The following is a 9,343-nucleotide window of genomic DNA, read 5'->3' as shown; positions in this document are numbered from 1 at the left end:
GTTCCAATTATTATGTAATCAATACTTAATGTGAATTCTTCCATCTAGCCAATCGTCTCTCTTTTCTCTCATGTGCTACAGGGAAAGGAGTATTCTACAGTGGAAGGAAAAGTAAAATATTATAAAGGGAATATTACCTATATTCCCTACAGAATTTCCCATTCTTTTCTGCTGTTCATTTAGAACACTGCCTTAGGCATATGACAAAGGGTAATCCTTTCTGCTAGAAATTCAGTGAAAGTATTTGATCACTGATATTGTTTTAGTCCATCTTCATTTTATACATACGTCTGCCTCAGAAAAGTGTCTCTTTTTTATTCTACTAACCTGGAAGCTTCAATATCAGTAGAAACATTGGCATAATTCAACTTACGTAAACAATTTACTTATCTATTTTTAAATTCCTTCTCCAGATTAAATAGGTGCTCTCTTTCTTTTACTATTGGGTTCTGGTTTGATTAAGAATCAGGAAACCATACTGGATTGCCAAGATGCATGCATGTGTTTATGAAGTCAGCAGAAATGGAGTTCAGCTTGAAGAGATTATATTTTTACTGCTACTTCCTTTGTTTTTAGAAAGAGCTCTACCTATAATATATATTTCCTGCAATAAAATTTGCAAGGGTCAAATTTTCTTCCTGATTCACATTTCCAAACAGACACAAGAACATTAAATAAATTAGATAAGAAGATATGGTAATAAAATTAGATGAAAAGATGCACTGAATATAATTAGGAAGCCATACCAAAAGCCATCTCACAATGCCTCTGGAATTGTTTTGTTGCTTTATCCCTTGATTTTATTCCTGAACCTCTTCCTCCCACTTTTTCAAGCCAATAGCTATGGAGCTACTGTTTTTCAGTTTTAGATTTCTGCCGCTAATGATCTGCTTATACAACAGTTTGATGACATGAGCATCAGGAACTTCCACTTCATTATCATCAACCATGCAGTAAGGTCTGTTTGGAGGATGTGGAGACAGAAGTATAATTTTGGCTCTGATTCATGTGACAAATTTATATTCTAGGATAATTTCACTTTGAAAATTGCATTTAAATTTTTTAAATTGTATATAATCAGGAAATAATGATAAATAATCAGGAAACTGATATTTTAATTTTTAAATCATTTGAGTTGTTGCAGGAGATATTTGGGTTTTCATTATATTCATTTTTTTTTAAAAAAAATACTTCATTTCACAATATATCCAGATGTGTTAGTGAAATCTAAAATGAAATGTAATTAAGTCTACAGTATTTTTTTTACAAATAATTACATAGCCTGAACTTTGGAAATAGGAGTTGATATGGCTATATTAAAAAATAACTGTGATTAAGAATTTAAAAAAATATTGTTGTGTTTATGATTTTAAGACAAGGCAATACTAATTCAACAAAATATTACTATTTTTATATTTACTGGACAGAAGAGATATTGTAGATCTTGTTATTTGTGGTAATAAAAATCAGAAGTCTGTAGCACAGTTTCTGATTAAGAAAGATTATAAAAACACACGAAGAAACTTTTAATAAAGTTAGTTAGGTGCTTCCATGATCATGATTTTGGGAGATCACAGAGTGTTTAAAAAGAGTTGGCTGTTAACCTCCATACAGTATGTACCAATCTTACAAAATAGACACTGTAGACTAAGAAACAAATTCCATATGCTGTCTATTAATACTACTTTTATTGTAAAGCTACAGTAACTGAATTATGCATCTGTCTCTTACTGTGCTTTCCCTCTCCCTCGCTTTCTTCTTCTTCTTTTTTTGAAAATTTTATTTGGGTTTTCACAAAAGAAACATAATACAAATAAAACATCCTTTTTTGAAAATAGCATGGTCCCGGGTTATCACTTCTTCATACAGACACAAACTCAATTTTATGCTCATTTTTGTGTTCTATTCCATATCTTATTACTGTTTTACATTTTCTACATAATTTTTTTCCTCTTTTAATTTTCTCAACTTTATTTTGATTATCTCATCTCAATTCAAAACATTATATTTATCCTTTTGTCTGTCCTGTTTCAATTTCATATTATCTTTTCCCACTAAACAAATTTTACCCCTGTAGTTACTAATTGGAGTATGACACCTTTATATCTTTTAATTTTATCCATTCAACTCTTATTTAAGCTTCAGTGTATACCTTTAAGATTATAACATTCAATATAATACATAACTTTCAATCGAATTCTGCTTGGTACATTCTTAAAATACACATTATATTCTTAAAAATTTTATATATATGTAAATAAAGCACTCATTCCATTCCAATTCAATTCTATCATTAATATTCATTAAAATCTTTAAATCTAAAACATTTAACATTTCTTTTCAATTGAATATCATACTTCTTTGTGAACACTTATAAACTTTCCATAATTAATTTTTTTCCCCATATTTCCCTTTTCTTATATTTTAAATATCATTAATAATAATTAAAATGTTCCCATCCTTTCCTAATTTAATTCTCTCATTCACTTTAATTCATTTATTTATTAACAAACATTCCACTACATTACAATGAATATTTTATCCATCATTTATTCTTCTATGAACTAAGGAATGGCTTGTTTGTGATATTTTCTCAAACTAATTTCTTGGCCCAGGCCGAAGTTTCACTTATCTGACCACAGTGTCCTCTATAGTGTGTGAGAAATTTAAAATGAATGACAGGGCACTTTTCATATATTAGGAACTTGTTCTATTACTTTCCTCTTTAGGTTTAATATCAATACAAGATATTACTATTGACCTCACCCCTTTCCTAAGAGGTCTGTAGGGGGCGTGCATAAGCGCACCAACGTTCCTACCGTCCCTGTCCTATTGTTTCTTTTTTCTTTTTTTATATGTACCCATTTCATGTATTCACAACTATGTATATACTTATATCTATTATCTTGTAAGCGATTGACAAATTAAACAAAAATAAAAATATTACGCTATATAATACATATACTTACTGGTATATATTCACATCTAACTGTTAAAAGATTGATATTGTTGGTAGATCATATTCGAAAAGACAAATCAACAGCTATTTTGGTGTTGCATCAGTCAGCCAACACCCTGTATGCTAACTTTCCAGGAAAGGAAAAAAGGAGGCAGGCTCTGCTATTTACTGTCAGGTTTTGTTCATTTTGCTGTTAATGGGAAAAGTCCTAACTCAGTCACAAAACACAGCAAACTCAGGCAGAAACCCTGGAGGCATTCACCTGTCTTAAGCCTAGAGTTCAAAAAAGTGAAAAACTCTTCTGGCAGATTTCCTATTGTATATTGTGGTAAATGTCTCAAAGACAGTTTTCAGTTATTTCTGCATGCAGACACAATAGTATTTTCTACAATAGACTTCCTGTGGTAGACGCAAATGCCATGAATCCATGCATGAAAATTACCAGCCAGATAACAGGAGAGAATGCAACATCTTGCTTACTCAGCATTTTCCTTTCCCCCATTTCAACTTCACTCTAAAATGAGTAAGATTATGCATACATTGGCATGGGATTATACTAGATTGAAATTTAAGATTTAGAAATTAGGTTGGCATGCGGTCTCAAATTTTACTAATTGCTGTTGTGCTCATTATTTCCATATTTAATTTAGTTGTATTAAGTACTTTGTTAAATACATACATTGGAACCTCAGGTCACAACTGTAATCCATTCTAGGACTTCGATAGTAACCTGATTTGGTTGTGACTGACTGCACATGCATGTATAAAAAAATGGCACTGCAGGGGAAATCGCCATGGCTGTTTGGCTGTTTGTCACCTGTGGATGTGTTCGTGACCAGAGTCAAACATTTTGTGAATTTTTTGGTCAGCATCCAATTTGGTCATGGTCAGAAGCATTTGTGATCCGAGGTTTCACTGTACTAGAAAAGAAGCAACTTTCTGATTTAATGAATGAATGAAATAGCATTTACCCTGCTCAATGATTCATCAGCCTATAGACCAGCAAAGACCAGCAAAGATGAGAACAGTGGTTACAAAACTGAATGCTTATCTCAACCAACTCAACTAAAAAGACACATTCTGGTGAAAAGTTCCATGAGGATTGGTTCCAACACAAGTCTGAAAGTTTGGAAGACTAAGCTTCTGGTCCCGGTGATCAACCTAGATTGGATCCTGCAACATTATCTTGGGACACATATATTTTCCTTCATTCATGAATCTAATTTATTGTCTCTAATAAACTTTCTCTCATGACTTTTCTCTGTATGATTGTCAATCACTATCCCATACATTGAAGCAAATAAAAACCCAAGCCCATCAGGTCCCATAGAAATACCCAGAAATGTGTTCTCTCATGTGTGACATATTTATAGAAGAGTCTCAGTGATCACTCCAAATAGGAACTGAGGTCCAAAATATATTATTGCATCCTAATCTGAACAGTTTTAAATTATGTATTGAAAACATAAATTGTAACTGTGTGAAGAACTATGCATTTACCAAGCATTGTGATGGTGGGGACTGGGGTGTGTGTGTGTAACAAAAAAGATTACTCTCCAATGTTGTGCAGATCTATAGTCTTAGAACATCTATAATGCATACGCATTAAACTTTCAGTTTCTACTAACCTAATGGAAAGACTAATTAAGATTATTCTGTGCTGCCAAGGATTAATGATGTGTTTTAAAATTGGGCTAAATGATTCCCATAATAACATGACATGTTTTTGTTGCTCCTTTTTCTCCTTTCTATTTGCATCCCCTCAATTTCTTTGTCTATTTTCCCCCTTTTTTATATATGTATTAAAGCAATAGAATAAACATAATATTTTAAAAAGCCCAATACATATGGAATCATTTTTATCCTAGTGAAATACTATCTATATTTGTTTTCTAGAATATTTATTTTCTTATTTAAATATGCACTCTATGGCATACCTGAGTTTCCATATTATCTTTGGGTTGTTTTGCTTAGAATTACAAAAAGAAGTTGCCTGTTCTGTAAGATGGCTGGTGGAATATCCTTATTTTGAAGAGTCACTGTTTATGTCAGGGCTGTCAAACTCCCAGCCTGTGGGCTGGATGCATTACATGATGGACACACCTATGTCTGGCTTAGTGAAGGCGGGGGGGAAGTCCCGATATGTCACATGATGAAGCCGTGATGACATGAGTTTGATTGGTTTATGTAGACCTGATTTTGTCTGAACTAGTCATATGGAGACATTCAGACAAAGGCCACTTTTGACATTTTATATTTCTGCTTAAAGTTTACATATGCATACCAGAGATACCTATATTCATAATTGTGTATAGAAAAAAGTATAACCCATTCTCAAATACAAAAAACCTATATGTTCAATTTGCCAGAACTGCTTTTTAAAGAGGCAACAGGACTTTCTCTGTTTTTCTTTGAAGACGTTCTCATCCAAGAAGCTTCTTCAATTCTGACTGAATGGAGGGAAACAGAAGGATCTATATTCCTTGCAGTCATCAGATTGTTAACCCTCTTTCTGAGAGTTATTGAGGCCAATTGGAGGTTTATCTGTTATCTGTTATTACTTGGAAGGTTACCTGAATGGAGGAAAAAAAATTGTGGAACCTTTTTGGAACTGCTGAAAGGACTACATTGTAAACAGGAGGTAGGTAGTGTTGTATCCTTCCCCCTCTGTTGAGAGAAGGCTGTTCAATTTTAATGTAGATGGCCTCTTTGATCCCTTTTTCAAACCAGTGATCCTCTCTGTCCAGAATGTGGACTTTCCTGTCTTCAGAAGATGGCCTTTGTCTTTCAAATGCAGATGGACTGCTGAATGTTGTCCTGATGTGCTTGTTTTCCTTGTTGTGCCATGCATTTGTGAAGTGGTTATTTTTGAGCAATGTGATATATGCATTTGTGAAGTGGTTATTTTGTTTTTGAGCAACATGATACAATACAATGAGACATGTGCAGATCTCTACATTGGAGAAATATACACAAATACACCAATATATACAACTACAACTTTGTGCAATTTTAAGGCATCGGGCTAGAAATCGGGAGATGGTGAGTTCTCATCCCACCTTAGGCTTGAAGCCAGTTGCTTGATCTTGAGCCAGTCAGTCTCTCTCAGCTCTAGAAAGAAAACAATGACAAACCACTTCCTTACCCCTGTGTGTGTGTGTGTGTATGAGAGAGAGAGAGAGAGAGAGAGAGAGAGAGAGAGAGAGAGAGAAAGGGGGGGGCAATATCTCTATTGCCTTAGAGCAGTGATGGCTAACATTTTGGCACTGGGTGCCCAAAGTGTGCATGAGCGCAAAACCCCAAAATGCAATGTATGCGCATCCCTGCACGTGCACCCCACCCCCACGCATGCGTGTGCATCCCATGCATGAGCACGTACCCTGTGCATGCACCCTGTCCCCATGCATGTGCAACAGAGACCCAAAGACCAGCTGGCTGGTGGGAAGCATGTGCACATGTGTGGCAGAGTTGAGCTAGGGCAACGGCTTGTGTGCCCACAGAGAGGGCTCTGTGTGCCACCTCTGGCACACGTGCCATAGGTTCGCCATCATGGCCTTAGAGATATGCTGTGATTGGTATATAAATCATATGCTCTAATTGATATAGAGAGAGAGAGCATATCAATTACGCTACAACCTTCCTTCAACTTTTCACACACAATGCAGTCATTTCTTGTTGGTGCAAAAGTTAGGGATTCATGCATATGAATCCAGCTTTAAACCTGCTTCTTGATTGCCTTATTAGCAGAATCAGACTACTTCCGCTCTTTCTGCTTATGGTGTGTATGTATAGCATCTGTTGCAATAGACAGTAGTCTGGCATTGTGTTCTATCCACTGCTCATATGTATGTCTCACCGGAATGAAAAAAGGTGATACAGGAGTGCTACTTGGCAGATTGTAACCTGATATTTTATGCGATATATAAAATCCAAGCCAGAATTCTTATGAAACAAAGACTTATTCATTAGCTTCTATGAAAGTCCCCCACCAGACCCCCTGATACAACAAAGCTTTGCACTCCAACACATTGTCTACAGCTTCATGCCATCTTGATGCATACATGTGAACTAAAAACATTTTTTTATTTCAATATTTATTTTATTAGCAGTTGAAAGGTACATGGGTTGAACTGCCACTCACAACACAGGGTCTCTTCATAATAGGCTAATTTGCATAAATACTAAATAATTTACTTATATAAATTATATATCAAAATCATTCCTGATTCAATTGAATTCAGTGATATTGTTGTTTTGAAGCTTTTAATTCTGCTAAGTTTTTAATATTTAAATCTAGTACTTCTTCCAAGATGTTTGTAATTCTTTCTTTTTCTTTTTGCAAGATATTCACTGGTTTATTACTAAAAGGACTAAAAGGGCAGGTTTATTACTAAAAGGACAAATAATCCTTCAGTTTAATAACCTAGAGAATGAATGATAGTAGTCCAAATTAATAATGAAGATTTGTCTGTTGTAGTCATTAAATCATTTATAAAAAATTTAGTAACACTTCATGAGTCATTATTTTGCATGAATTGAATGTCTTTATTTATTTGTTACAGAAATTGTTGAGACACATTACCAACTAATCCTCTCAGAAGAGTTCCCACTCTTATCCCAAACTGTGACATATTTAATACATGTGGAACTAAGAAGGATTTCTGTTTTCAAAATTAATGATTAAAAAATTCAGTTGGTTGTTAAATTGTACTCTAATCAATATAGAAGAGAAGGAAGGAAGGAAGGAAGAAAAGAAAGACAGAGAAAGAGAAGGAGAAGGAGAGAGAGAGGAAGAAAGAAAAAAGACAGAGAAAGAAGGAATGAGAATGAAAGGAAGGAAGGAAGGAAAGAGAGAGAGAGAGAGAGAGAGAGAGAAGGACAGAGAAAGAAAGAGACAGAGAGAAAGCAGGAATGAGAAATAAATAAATAAATAAACAAAGGAAGGAAGGAGACAGAGAGAAAGAAGAAAAAAGAAAGACATAGCCAAATGAGTTTAATTACAAGACAAATAAAAGGCATTGTAGTTTTATATAAGTCCCATTTGCAACCCTTATAAATCCAGAATTCCAGCTAGAAAGGCTAGAATGACTTATGGCTCAGCCAGGAGAAAGGCTGATGGTGTCTTGTAGAGGCTTAGGAGAGCCCCCAGCTAAAGACTCTGTGGGGTTCAGAGAGCCCCAAGAACCTCAGAAAGACAAGCAGCAAGGGAAACCTTTTATTAGGCTTAATTGAACTTCTGGGCATTCAGCCAAGAGCATTTCACACCTCGTAAAAGTGTTGCAAGCTAGATAAACAATCCACTCGTGCTTGGGAAGGAGAGCAGTTGAGAAAATTAGATAACATACCTACTAGCCTCCAAGGGGATTAATTCTCAAATAATAAGAGTCACGTAACTCACCAGAAACTCTACTAAAACTCCAAGATCTCTCTCACTGTCACTGCTATTAAGCTTGGTTTCACCCAGTCTTTATTTAAGTATTAAATGTACAAAATAATAAACAACTTTTTGGTATATATCTTTTTTTAGATAATTAGGGCAAAGAAGTGACGTCGAGTTGTCCACGCCCACCCAGCCACATGACCACCCAGCCACGACCACCCAGCTAGTCATTAGGGCAGAAAGCCCCTTGCTAAAAAATTTGAAGCCCACCCCTGGACATACCATACTCACATACTGAGAACAACAGCTGATGCTGTACAGAATCTTTTCATAGCATAACCCTAAACCTAAATCTATAAAGTTATCAGAGCCAGGACAGCTAATATAAAGGTTTCTTTTAACAAGAATATCTTCACTGTCCATTTAATTATCCTCAATTTCAGTGGAAACTCGTGTGGTACTATTAAATCCTGTTTAGATCTACTGATTTGCCAAAATCTAAATTATCGTTGTATTGTTAAATACAGTTCCCTGAATTCTTCTTTATCAATTCAGATTTCAGGACAAGATATTTTGTGCCTTTAGTTCCAGTTTCCTGAAAATAGATAGTTGTGAGAAAAGCTGAAACAATCCTTATAATGTCTATGGAGATTCTCAGTCATCCAGGTCATGGTTGACCCAAAGGTGCTTTTTTCAAGAGGCAACTGGACTTTCTGGTTTTTCTTTGAAGACAATTTGTTTCTCATCCAAGAAGCTTCTTCAGCTCTGAATCCTGAATCCTTGTAATGAACTATTATATAATACAAACTTGATCAGAATATGCTATCAGAATTACTATTGATAGAACTGTTATTGATAGCAGCTGATAGAACTGATATTTCTCACATATCGAAGGCTTTTCATATCATTTCCTGTGCGATCCTTTTAATCAGAGATTTAACTGGAGCATTCTGATTTAAAACATGCACTTCAGAATTGCTCCTTCCACAATTGTCTCACAAAAG

The sequence above is a fragment of the Pseudonaja textilis genome, chromosome 8, assembly GCF_049901715.1.
Source record: "Pseudonaja textilis isolate UNSWEBS1 chromosome 8, rPseTex1.2, whole genome shotgun sequence".
Lineage (NCBI taxonomy): Eukaryota > Metazoa > Chordata > Lepidosauria > Squamata > Elapidae > Pseudonaja > Pseudonaja textilis.
This window is presented reverse-complemented; position numbering follows the sequence as displayed.